This window comes from Rhinopithecus roxellana, chromosome 5 (assembly GCF_007565055.1).
Source record: "Rhinopithecus roxellana isolate Shanxi Qingling chromosome 5, ASM756505v1, whole genome shotgun sequence".
Lineage (NCBI taxonomy): Eukaryota > Metazoa > Chordata > Mammalia > Primates > Cercopithecidae > Rhinopithecus > Rhinopithecus roxellana.
The window spans coordinates 5,943,915-5,955,577 of NC_044553.1; positions in this window are offsets into that span (position 1 = coordinate 5,943,915).

The following is an 11,663-nucleotide window of genomic DNA, read 5'->3' on the forward strand; positions in this document are numbered from 1 at the left end:
AGTGGTTATGCCAGGTCACAATCTTTAGATACGCAAATTCATCTATTTTTTGAAGTATAGGAGTAGGTTGTGTGCAGTGACTCACGCCTGTATAATTCACTTATTTTTTGAAGTATAGGAGGAGGTTGCGTGCAGTGACTCACGCCTATAATACCTGCATTTTGGGATGCCAGGGTGGGAGGATCACTTGAGGCCAGGAGTTCGAGACCAGCCTGGCCAACAAAGTGAGACACTGTCTCTACTTAAAACAAAAATAAAAATAATTATGTAGATGTCGTGGCACACACCTGTAGTCTCCGCTACTTGGGGAACCGAGACAGGAGGATTACTTGAGCTCACGAGTTTAAGGCTGCAGTGAGCCATGATCATGCCACTGCACTCCAGCCTGGGCAACAGAGCAAGACCCCATCTCTGAAAAAAAAATTAAATGTACACTTATCATATGAGCCAGTGATTCTACTCCTGGAAATTTATCCAAGAAAAATAAAGACGTGTCCACAAAAAGACTTGGAAAAAAATCACGCTAATATCCCATCTCAGCCTCCTAAGTAGCTGTGACTACAGGCACATGGCACCATGCCCAGCTAATTTTTGCATTTTTATAGAGACAGGAATTCACCATGTTGCTCAGGCTGGTCTCAAATGTCTGAGCTCAACCAATTGGCCTGCTTTGGCCTGACTCAAATGTTTATCAGCAGAAAGCCAGGCGCGGTGGCTCACGCCTGTAATCCCAACACTTTGGGAGGCTGAGGCGGGTGGATCACAAGGTCAGGAGTTCGAGACCAGCCTGGCCAACATAGCAAAACCTCGTCTCTACTAAAAATACAAAAATTAGCTGGGCATGGTGGCACACGCCTGTAATCCCAGCTACTCAGGAGGCTGAGGCAGGAGAATTGCTTGAACCCGGGAGGCGGAGGTTGCAGTGAGCCAAGATCATGCCACTGCACTCCAGCCTGGGCGACAGAGCAAGACTCTGTCTCAAAAAAAAAAAAAAAAAAAAAAAAAGTAAACGGAGATGGTACTTAGAAAGTTCCTGGTCCAGGAATTTCATCTAATGGGTAATCAAAAATGTTGGCTCTTTAAATCAAAGCAAAAAAAAATTTTTTCATGTTGGTTCCTTCTCTCTCTCACTCATTCTCTCTCTTTCTTCCTAAATATAGAAACTTTTACCCTCTTCAGCACCTTGCTGGCATCTTTGTAGAAGATTTTAAAGGATATGTGCACTGGAGAAGACAACAGTTTCTGGATTCTAACTGATTTTGCTTTAAAGAAATTTTTTGTGCCTCACTGCTGTGAGGAATGGGAGTCTGTTCCAGTCAGCTATGGAAAGAAACAAAATTGAAGGCCGGGCGCGGTGGCTCAAGCCTGTAATCCCAGCACTTTGGGAGGCCGAGACGGGCGGATCACGAGCTCAGGAGATCGAGACCATCCTGGCTAACACGGTGAAACCCCGTCTCTACTAAAAATACAAAAACTAGCCGGGCGAGGTGGCGGGTGCCTGTAGTCCCAGCTACTCGGGAGGCTGAGGGAGGAGAATGGCGTAAACCCGGGAGGTGGAGATTGCAGTGAGCTGAGATCTGGCCACTGCACTCCAGTCCGGGCGACAGAGCGAGACTCCGCCTCAAAAAAAAAAAAAAAAAAAAGGAAAGAAACAAAATTGAACTTATAGAACAAGCTGATGAAATCATTGGTTTAGGCAATGGCAGTCTATAGTATGCCGAGCAATATCTCCCTGGTGTGGCAGCAGTGTAGTCCTATACAGCCCTTGCAGATTTAAAGCATCAAACAAAAGACCAACAGATATTTACAGATTCTAAAATGATACTACTCAGAAGGATGAAGGGGGAGAATCACTTGAGGACAGAAATTTAAGACCAGCCTGGGCAACATAGTGAGATCTCATCTTTAAAAAAAGAGGCCAGGCGCAGTGGCTCATAGTGAAACCCCATCTCTACTAGAAACACAAAAATTAGCCAGGTATGGTGGTGGGCGCCTGTAGTCCCAGCTACTCGGGAGGCTGAGGCAAGAGAATCGCTTGAACCTGGAGGGCGGAGGTTGCAGTGAGCCAAGACTGCACCACTGCACTCTAGCCTGGGTGACAGAGTGAGACTGTCTCAAAAAAAAAAAAAAAAAAAAAAGAAGGCTGGGCACAGAGGTGGCTCAGGCCTATAATCCCACCACTTTGGGAGACTGAGGAGGGTGGACCACCTGAGGTTGGGGTTAGAGACCAGCCTGGCCAACATGGTGAAACCCTATCTCTGCTAAAAATACAAGAAGTAGCCAGGCATGGTGGCAGGCACCTGTAATCCCAGCTACTCAGGAGACTGAGGCAGGAGAATCACTTGAACTGGGAGGCAGAGATTGCAATGAGCTGAGATGGTGCCACTGCACTCCAGCCTGGGCAACAAGAGCGAAACTCCGTCTCAAAAAAAAAAAAAAAGAAGAAGAAGATCAGGCACGGTGGTGGCTCAGACCTGTAATCCCAGCCCTTTGGGAGGCTGAGGCAGGTGGATCACTTGAGGTCAGGAGTTCAGGACCAGCTTGGCCAACATGGTGAAATCCCGTCTCTATTAAAAATACAAAAAGTAGCTGGGCGTGGTGCTGGGCACCTGTAATCCTAGCTACTCGGGAGGCTGAGGCAGGAGAATCACTTGAACCTGGGAGATGGAGGTTGCAGTGAGCCAAGATCATGTCACCGCACTACAGCCCAGGCGACAGAGTGAGACTCTGTCTCAAAAAAAAAAAAAAAAAAAAAATTAGTCCGGTGTGGTGTTGCACGACTGTAGTCCCAGCTACTGGGGAGGCTGGGCAGGAGGATCCCTTGAGCCCAGGGGTTCATTACACTGAGTTACAATTTCACAACTGCACTCCAGCCTGCATGACAGAGCGAGACTCCATTTCTAAAATAAAAATAATAATAACGAATTAAGCCCCCTATTTTCCTGTGTTCAAATGCTTTCAAAATGTTCTTGTCAACAGCTTTCTCAATAAATAATGTTTTCAACTTCAAGCTCTTGACAGTTTGGTTTCATTCACTTTTGGTTTTCCCCGTGTGCTGTCCTGAGATTGAGTAGTCCATCATCTCAGTGTTTCAGTCTAGTAAATGCTAAGTCCCTTTATTTGCAGGCCTAGCACTCCCGATCAGGAGCCTGGATGTTGCAAGGACCACTGGAATGAGAACAGCGGCAATGAAAATAGGAAGGCATCTCTGGAAAAAGTGTGACTCCTTGGGGTGACCGAGGCACCCATTCCATAGTGGGTTGAGATTGTGCTCCCTGAAGATTTGCCAGGAGGACCAACATACTCTTCAGGCCCCCAGAGTCATAGTAATTCCCATTCTAGCTGATTATCTGGCAAAACAACAAGGGTAAGATGTTTGTTCCTCATGTGCACGGCCTCCCCTTGAGTCCTCAGATGCCTGGAGATGATTTATACCTTAAGTCCCCAGCCTTCAAGGCCCTGCACCATCAAAACCATCCACAGTCAGCTATCTGTGCCCTTTTTACACATTAACTTATTTGGTACTTGCAACACTTCGGTGCTTATTTTATAGATGAGATTATCTTCTAGACTGACCCGTATTTCATTGACATTGTATTATGAAAACAACTATCCAACTGGGAATTTTTCACTAGGACAGGAAGGATTATTTTAGTGATTAGATAACTGTAAACCAGCTAGTCTTTATGTAAATACAGATCAAAAAGAGAAAAAAAGAAGTTAAGCTTTCAATATCAGCTAGGAGAGGGTTTTGTTTGTTTGTTTGTCTGTTGCTCAGGCTGGAGTGCCGTGGAGCAATCTCGTCTCACTGCAACCTCCGCCTTCCAAGTTCAAGCAATTCTCCTGCGTTAGCCTCCTGAGTAGCTGAGATTACAGGCATGCACCACTACACCTGGCTAATTTTTGTATTTTTAATAGAGACAGGGTTTCACCATGTTGGCCAGGCTGGTCTCAGACTAACGAGGAGAGAGTTTAATAAATATTCTTGCCTGCAGGTTGCCTCCACTGGATCAGATCCTGATCTATCCTGCCTTACAGAAATTCAGGAAATGAGCTTCACTTATCGCATCTCCCAACTCCTCTATCTTCACCGCTCCCCATCTCTACCCTTCCCTCCCTCATCTCCTAGGAAGATTTACCTTCAGTCTTGCCCAAAAGCAGACCTACTAATTCCAGGCAGGCCTGAGGATTCTTCTCAGCACAGGCATCCACATAATGCAATTAGGTTTAGTTAAGGTCTCAAAACCTAGCATCCCCTGCAATTATAACAAGGCAGAGCATGTGCACTTACGGGCCAATTACTCTCAAAAAACTTTACAGATATTGTCTCATTTTTTCAACATTGTATTGCATTGAAAGAGGTAGGGGCCGGGTGCAGTGGCTCACACCTGTAATCTCAGCACTTTGGGAGGCCAAGGTAAGTGGATCACTTGAGGCCAGGAGTTCAAGACCAGCCTGGCCAACATGGCAAAACCCATCTCTGCTAGAAAGAAAATATGAAAATTAGCCAGCTGTAGTGGCACACGCCTGTAGCCCCAGCTACTCGGGAGGCTAAGGCATGGCAACGGCATGAGTCTGGGAAGTGGGGGTTGCAGTGAGCCAAGATCCCACCACTGCACTCCAGTCTGGGTGACAGAGTGAGACTCTGTCTCAAAAAAAAAAAAAAAGAAGTAGGAAGTCACCATTTTGCTGATGTTTTTCACCCAGAGGTTAAGAAATTGATCATACAAAGAGTGAATGACAGAGTCAGGAAATAGTGAGACCCTCAGAGCCATTCTGTTCATTTGCTCTTCACAGAGACACAATACAAAGGAGCAACATGATATAAACCAGCATAGAGTCGTAAATTTCTTACCTCAGAAAAGTCTAAGTTTAACAACTGCCTGTTATAGAAATCTTGATGAGTCACCTGAGTCTGCTATTCTAAATTTTGAAAAAGAGGTAAGAAATCTGGTATAGAGGAAGGAGGTATTACTGCATATAGCAAGTTACCAAGGTATCTTGGTCTGTTTTGTGCTGTGTAACAGAAGACCATAGACTGGGTAATCTATAAAGAAAAGAAATGTATTTTCTCACAGCTCAGGAATCTAGGAAGTATAAGATATGGGTGCCAGTATCTGGCAAGGGACTTCATGCCATGTCATCCCATGGCAGAAGGGTAAAGAGAGAGAGAGTGCAAGAGAGGGCCAAACTGAGTCTTTTATAAGGAGCCCAGCCCCAAGATAACAAACCCACTCCCTGAATAATGGCATTAATCCATTCATGAGGTGGAGCCCTTGTGACTTAAACACTTCTTAAAGCTCCCAATACTGCTGCACTGGAGATCAACATATGAACTTTGGGGGATACATTCCAACCATAACACAAGGCTTCGTAGAAAAAGACTTTTGTAGCCAGAAAGAACCTTAGCTATTAAAGGTCTAATAACCCTTTCATTTCACAGAAGATACAAACGAGGCTAGGTCAAGGTCACACACCACGGTTATGACAGGAGTGTTGGGTATCCTGACTCCCAAGCCAGTGTTTTTAGTTCTTTCTATACAGCACGAATGGTCCAGTGACTCCAGCTTCTAAACAAAGTACAGATGTATCCTGCACATCAATTGTTCATAAATGATTTTCCATCATAATGGCTCTTGAAAATACCTTCTTTTGGCCCAAGCGCCATGGCTCACACCTGTAATCCCAATACTTCGGGAGGCCAAGGCAGGCAGATCACCTGAGGTCGGGAGTTTGAGACCAGCCTGACCAACATGGTGAAACTCCATCTCTACTAAAAATACAAAATTAGCTGGGTGTGGTGACACATGCCTGTAATCCCAGCTACTCAGGAGGCTGAGACAGGAGAATTGCTTGAAACTGGGAGGCAGAGGTTGCGGTGAGCCGAGATCGCGCCATTGCACTCCAGCCTGGGCAATGAGCAAAACTCCATCTGAAAAGAAAAAAGAAAGAAAAGAAAATACCTTCTTTCTCAGTTATGCAGTAAAGCAGTAAGTCAGCAGGCCCTGGTGGTTCAGGCACTACACATTCCAAAGAAAGTCCTGTCTTCAGGAGGACTGGCCCTTGACTCACTCCAAAAAGATAAACTCTGAGCCCTTGGAATAATAAGCCTATTAAGAATGTTTTTCTATTGCTGAAGCCTTGGGTCATTTTGTGTCGATGTGAGTTCTGAGGAGCAGTGTCTGAGGAGCTCAGGTCAGTGGGTGCTGCATGTCTATGTGACTGACCCCAATAAAAACCCTAAATGCCAAGGCTTGGGTTAGCTTCCCTGATTAACAACACTTTGCACGCGCTGTCACACATCCTTGCTAGGGAAGTAGGCAGTGTCCGCGTGAGTCCACTGGAGAGGACAACTGGAAGTTTCTATCCAATTTTTCCTGGATTCCACCCTATGTGCCTTTTCCCTTTTCCGATTTTAACCTGTATCCTTTCACTGTAATAAAACATAACGGTGAGTATAACAGCTTTTCTGAGTCCTTTGAGGCCTTCTAGTAAATCACTGAGTCTGAGAGTGGTCTTAGGAACCCCTAGGATACCAATATACATTTTTTTTGCTCTAAAATGCTCTAAATAAATACACTATCAGAACTGATCTTTCAACACTACAACTTCAGGCAAAGAGACACTCACCAATTTACACAACAAAACAGAGGACATATAGAACAAAAGTGAACTGTGTTTGGACGAACTCAAAATGTTTGTTTTGGGTACATGCACCAACTGAGTAGGAATAAAAGGAAACATCTTGAGAGGCTTCATTCTGTGTGGATGAATGAGTACCATTTCCATGAGTTTAGCCTTTATTGTGCCTTGAAGAAGTTTTCCTGCACTGTAGCTTTATTTTTAACAGTAGTTTGAGTGCAAAACAGTAATAATCCCCAGAAAAGGTGAAAATTGGTCAAGAAAATGGTACAGAAAGAATACACTTTGCGAAGAATGATGCTCTCAGACCTCTCCTATCAACCAACACTCCACCACTGGCAAGTTCAATAAACTTATGTTTGTGATGTGACACAGTGTGCACAATATTTTTTCATATGCTTTCTGTTTTATAGTAAAGAATTTGACTGGCCTTTGTCTCTGGTTCCTAGGAGGCAGACTCAAAATGATTGGAATTCCCTAAGTAACAGGGATATCTTTGTTTTTCATGAGCCTCTTGGATCACACCTGAATTTATGCTGGAAGATGAGATGACTCAAGATGGAGGCCAGTTACCAGCAAGACCAACTATGTGATTAGATAGTTGGTGCTTTGGGTCAGCCTGACCTCCAGAGTAAGGGGTAGGGGTGGAGATTTAGTTCAATCACTTGCCCAGTGATTCAATCAATTATACATATATCATAAAACCCCAATAAAAACTTTAGATACTGAACCATGGTGAAGCATCCTGGTTGGTGAACATATCAATGTGTTGAGAGGGTGATACACCCTGATTCCACAATGCAGGACATAAAAGCTTCGCATCCAGGGCCCTCCTAGATCTTACTTTATGTGTCTCTCCATTGGCTGGTCCTAACTTGTATCCTTCATAATACAACATAATTGTAAATACAGTATTTTCCTGAGTAATGTGAGTCATTCTAGCAAAACGGCAAACCTGAAGGAAATCTTCAGAAACCCCTGGGTTTTTTTGGTTTTGTTTTGTTTTGTTTTACTGAGACCAAGTCTCACTCTGTTGCCCAGGCTGAAGTGCAGTGGCGCCATCTCAGCTCACTGCAACCTCTGCCTCCCAGGTTCAAGCAATTCTCGTGCCTCAGCCTCCCAAGTAGCTGGGATTATAGGCGACGGCCACCATGCCCTGCTAATTTTTGTATTTTTAGTAGATATGGGGTTTCACCATGTTGACCAGGCTGCTCTCGAACTCCTAACCTCAGGTGATCCACCTGCCTCGGCCTCCCAAAGTGCTGGGATTACAGGTGTGAGCCACCACGCCCGGCCAAACCCCTAGATTTGTAGCCAATTGACTGGGGACTCCCAAAGTGTGACTGGCATCAAAAGTGAGGACAACCTCGTTTGGGATCATGCCCTTTAACTTGTGGGGTCTTCTCTAACCCTAGCTAGTGCAAGAATTGAATTTCAATATACCAGTTGGGGTCAGAATACTTTCAAATTATTGTACATTACTTTTATTAGCTTTTTTTCCAAGTTTAACTAGTATATTCTTCTTTTTGTGAAAAGTACTCAAGTACCTTGTAGTGTCATAGAAAAAAATAATTTTTTTCTGAAAACTTAATGGAATTTTTTAACTTAATAGCTTTTAACTTGGTGGTGGTGTTTTCAGGAACAAATTAAAGTCACTAACAAGGAGCAAGTGTATTTAGAAAAATTTATAATGAAGGATACAAATGAGAGGTGGTCATTGTCATCATGCTTTGCTCCCTTGGCAGTAAAGAAGCTATGGCACTCAGAAATCAGATAATGGCCGGGCGCGGTGGCTCAAGCCTGTAATCCCAGCACTTTGGGAGGCCGAGGCGGGCGGATCACAAGGTCAGGAGATCGAGACCATCCTGGCTAACACGGTGAAACCCCGTCTCTACTAAAAAATACAAAAAAGTAGCCGGGCGAGGTGGCGGGCGCCTGTAGTCCCAGCTACTTGGGAGGCTGAGGCAGGAGAATGGCGTGAACCCGGGAGGCGGAGCTTTCAGTGAGCTGAGATCTGGCCAGTGCACTCCAGCTTGGGTGACAGAGCGAGACTCCGTCTCAAAAAAAAAAAAAAAAAAAAAAAAGAAAGAAATCAGATAATGAAGTCTCCTGACCATGTAGAAAATTTTAAAGAAAATTGTGTTTAAAGAGATTACCCTGGCCTGGCATGGTGACTCATGCCTGTAGTCCTAGCATTTTGGGAGGCCAAGGCAGGTGGATCTGTTGAGCCCAGGAATTTAAGGCCAACCTGGGCAACATGGCAAAACTTTATCTCATCAAAAATACAAAAATTAGCCAGGCTGGTGATGCATGCCTGTGGTCCCAGATACTTGGGAGGCTGAGATGGGAGGATTGCATTGAGCCTGGGAGGTTGAGGCTGCAGTAAGCCAAGATCACACTACTTCACTCCAGCCTGCATGACACAGTGAGACCCTGTGAAAGGAGAGAGAGAGAGAGAGAGAGAGAGAGAGAGAGAGAGAGAGAGAGAGAGAGAGAGAGAGAGAGAAGAGAGAAAGAAAATTACCAAAAGAAAATACAAAAAATAAAAAAATAGGCCAGGTGTGGTGGCTCATGCCTGTAATCCCAGCACTTTGGGAGACCAAAGCAGACGGATCACTTGAGGTCAGAAGTTTGAGACCAGCCTGGCCAACATGGCAAAACCCCGTCTCTACTAAAAATATAAAAATTAGCTGGGTGTAATGGTGCACACCTGTAATCCCAGCTACTCCGGAGGCTAAGGCAGGAGAATCTCTTGAACCCAGCAGGCAGAGGCTGCAGTGAGCCAAGATCGCACCACTGCACTGCAGCCTGGACGACAGAGCTAGAATCAAAAAAAAAAAAGAGAAAGGTGACTTCTCCCCAAGAGTCCTGACAACACCAACAATTAAACCACACTGGGCAGAGGACTATTCAGAATTTCAGAAGCTATATTTGACAGAACTGGCCTAAGACAAAATTACACAATGGTAAAGTTTGGCTCCTATATCCTTTTTACATTGAGTCAGCACCCCTTGGATTTCTCAAGCATGTCAGCACTAGTGGAGTAAACCATCTTTATCTTTTGGCCTCGGTTCCAAATACACATTAGTTTTTATAAACCCTATCTTTTTGTGGTTGTCTGAATATGTCATCTGTGCTAGAGGCCCACACTTAGTCTTCATGAATGTTAATAAGAGTTAATTACCATCAAAGGAAGAACAGATGCACAAGTGTCATCATGAAATGGGATGTGTGGGTGTGTGAAAAGAAAATCCAGGGTGAACCAGACTCAGTCTATGAAATTCAACTAAATAGACTGCCAAGAGACAAGTTTCGTTTCTTTTTATTTTAGCCTGTTATTGATTTGTCTGTGCTGCCAGGAATTTTATCGCTCCATCAACTTGTCCTTTAATATGCGATCTTGTTATTATTTAGGAAATGAAATGAAAACCTCCTTTGGCATTAAAATAATGCGATATTACTCTTTGTGGGCAACTGTTAGAGGTTTTAGTAACCCACATATCTTTGGTTCCCTGGGTAAAGGCTTATTGATTTTTCTAGCACTTGCTGTTAATGCTTGATGTTTGGCAATGGAGTCTCAGTCTACACGAGGGAGCTGTTTACATGGTCAGCATAATTATTATTGGGTTGCACAATGTACATGAAGCTACTGGAACTTATACTCTTACAACATTATTATTAAACTAAACCATTTTTTTTTATTTCATAGCTGTTACAGTTAAGGTCATAAACACACCTACGATGATCCCATTCGAACCTAGATTACACACAGTAGGAAGTTACAAACTCAGCTCCCGAATACGGGCCTGTCCTAAAATGTGTTCAGAGAGACCAGAGGGATCCTGCATTACTGGTGGTAGAACCACTGTAAGATACAAGCAGGAAAAAGGTGTGATTTTTCTCTTAACACCAGTCTCTTTCTCTCCCTGCGTCTCCAGATACTTCACTCTCCTACCTTTTTTCCAGACCTTAGTAACTCTAGCCATAGTCTCTATCAATGGAAATGCAGTCCCTTTCCTATTTGTCAGTGATGTTATGTAAGTATTTCAAGGTTATCTGAATTAATCAAGGTTTTACAATAAACCTTTAGTGGCAGCCTGCTGGGTCTGGTGAGCTGACTCGGAACAAAGCACTGGTAAGGAGGGGTCACCCACGAAGAAACTGGAAGGCCTGAGGAAAGAACAGAAATCAAGGAAGATGACCAGATTGTGTATGTCCAAAGTGAAGGCAAGGTTGGTCATTTAGGCTTAGAGCACAGCTTCCTGAAATGTGTCCTTTGGACTCTTGGAACAGGGTCCACTTGAGGTCCACACCAGCCACTTCTAGAGCCAGAGACTTTGAGCCCTTGCCCCAGGATCAGTGGTTCTCAAACTATACAGCTATATGGGCAGCGAGGGGTCTCTTTCTTTTTCTTTTTTTTCTTTTTTGAGACAGAGTCTCGCTCTGTCGCCCAAGCTGCAGTGCAGCAGAGCGATCTCCGCTCATTGCAAGCTCTGCCTCCCGGGTTCACGCCATTCTCCTGCCTCAGCCTCCCGAGTAGCTGGGATTACAGGCACCTGCCACCATGCCTGGCTAATTTTTTTGTATTTTTAGTAGAGACGGGGTTTCACTATGTTGGCCAGGCTGGTCTTGAACTCCTGACCTCAGGTGATCCACCCGCCTCAGCCTCCCAAAGTGCTGGGATTACAGGTGTGAGCCACTGTACCTGGCATCAGGGATCTCTTTCTAAGGGGCCTAATAGGACCAATGAAGTGGGTGAATGAAAGAAGGAAGGGGAAGGCATTATAGTTCTACAGGCCTTCAATATTTCTGTCCCATAAACTAATAATGGGAATCCACCATTTGTTTATAGCAGTCAGAAGGTCCAGTCTGGAATCTGCTCAAAGTGTGGTCACCATCAACATACATAATAGGCTGAATTTAACAAAAGGAGTTTCACCAAAGGAAGCCAGTTCTGGCTTCTCTAAATTATTTCCTGGCTGAGCACAGTGGCTTACCCCCGTGATCCCAACACTTTGGGA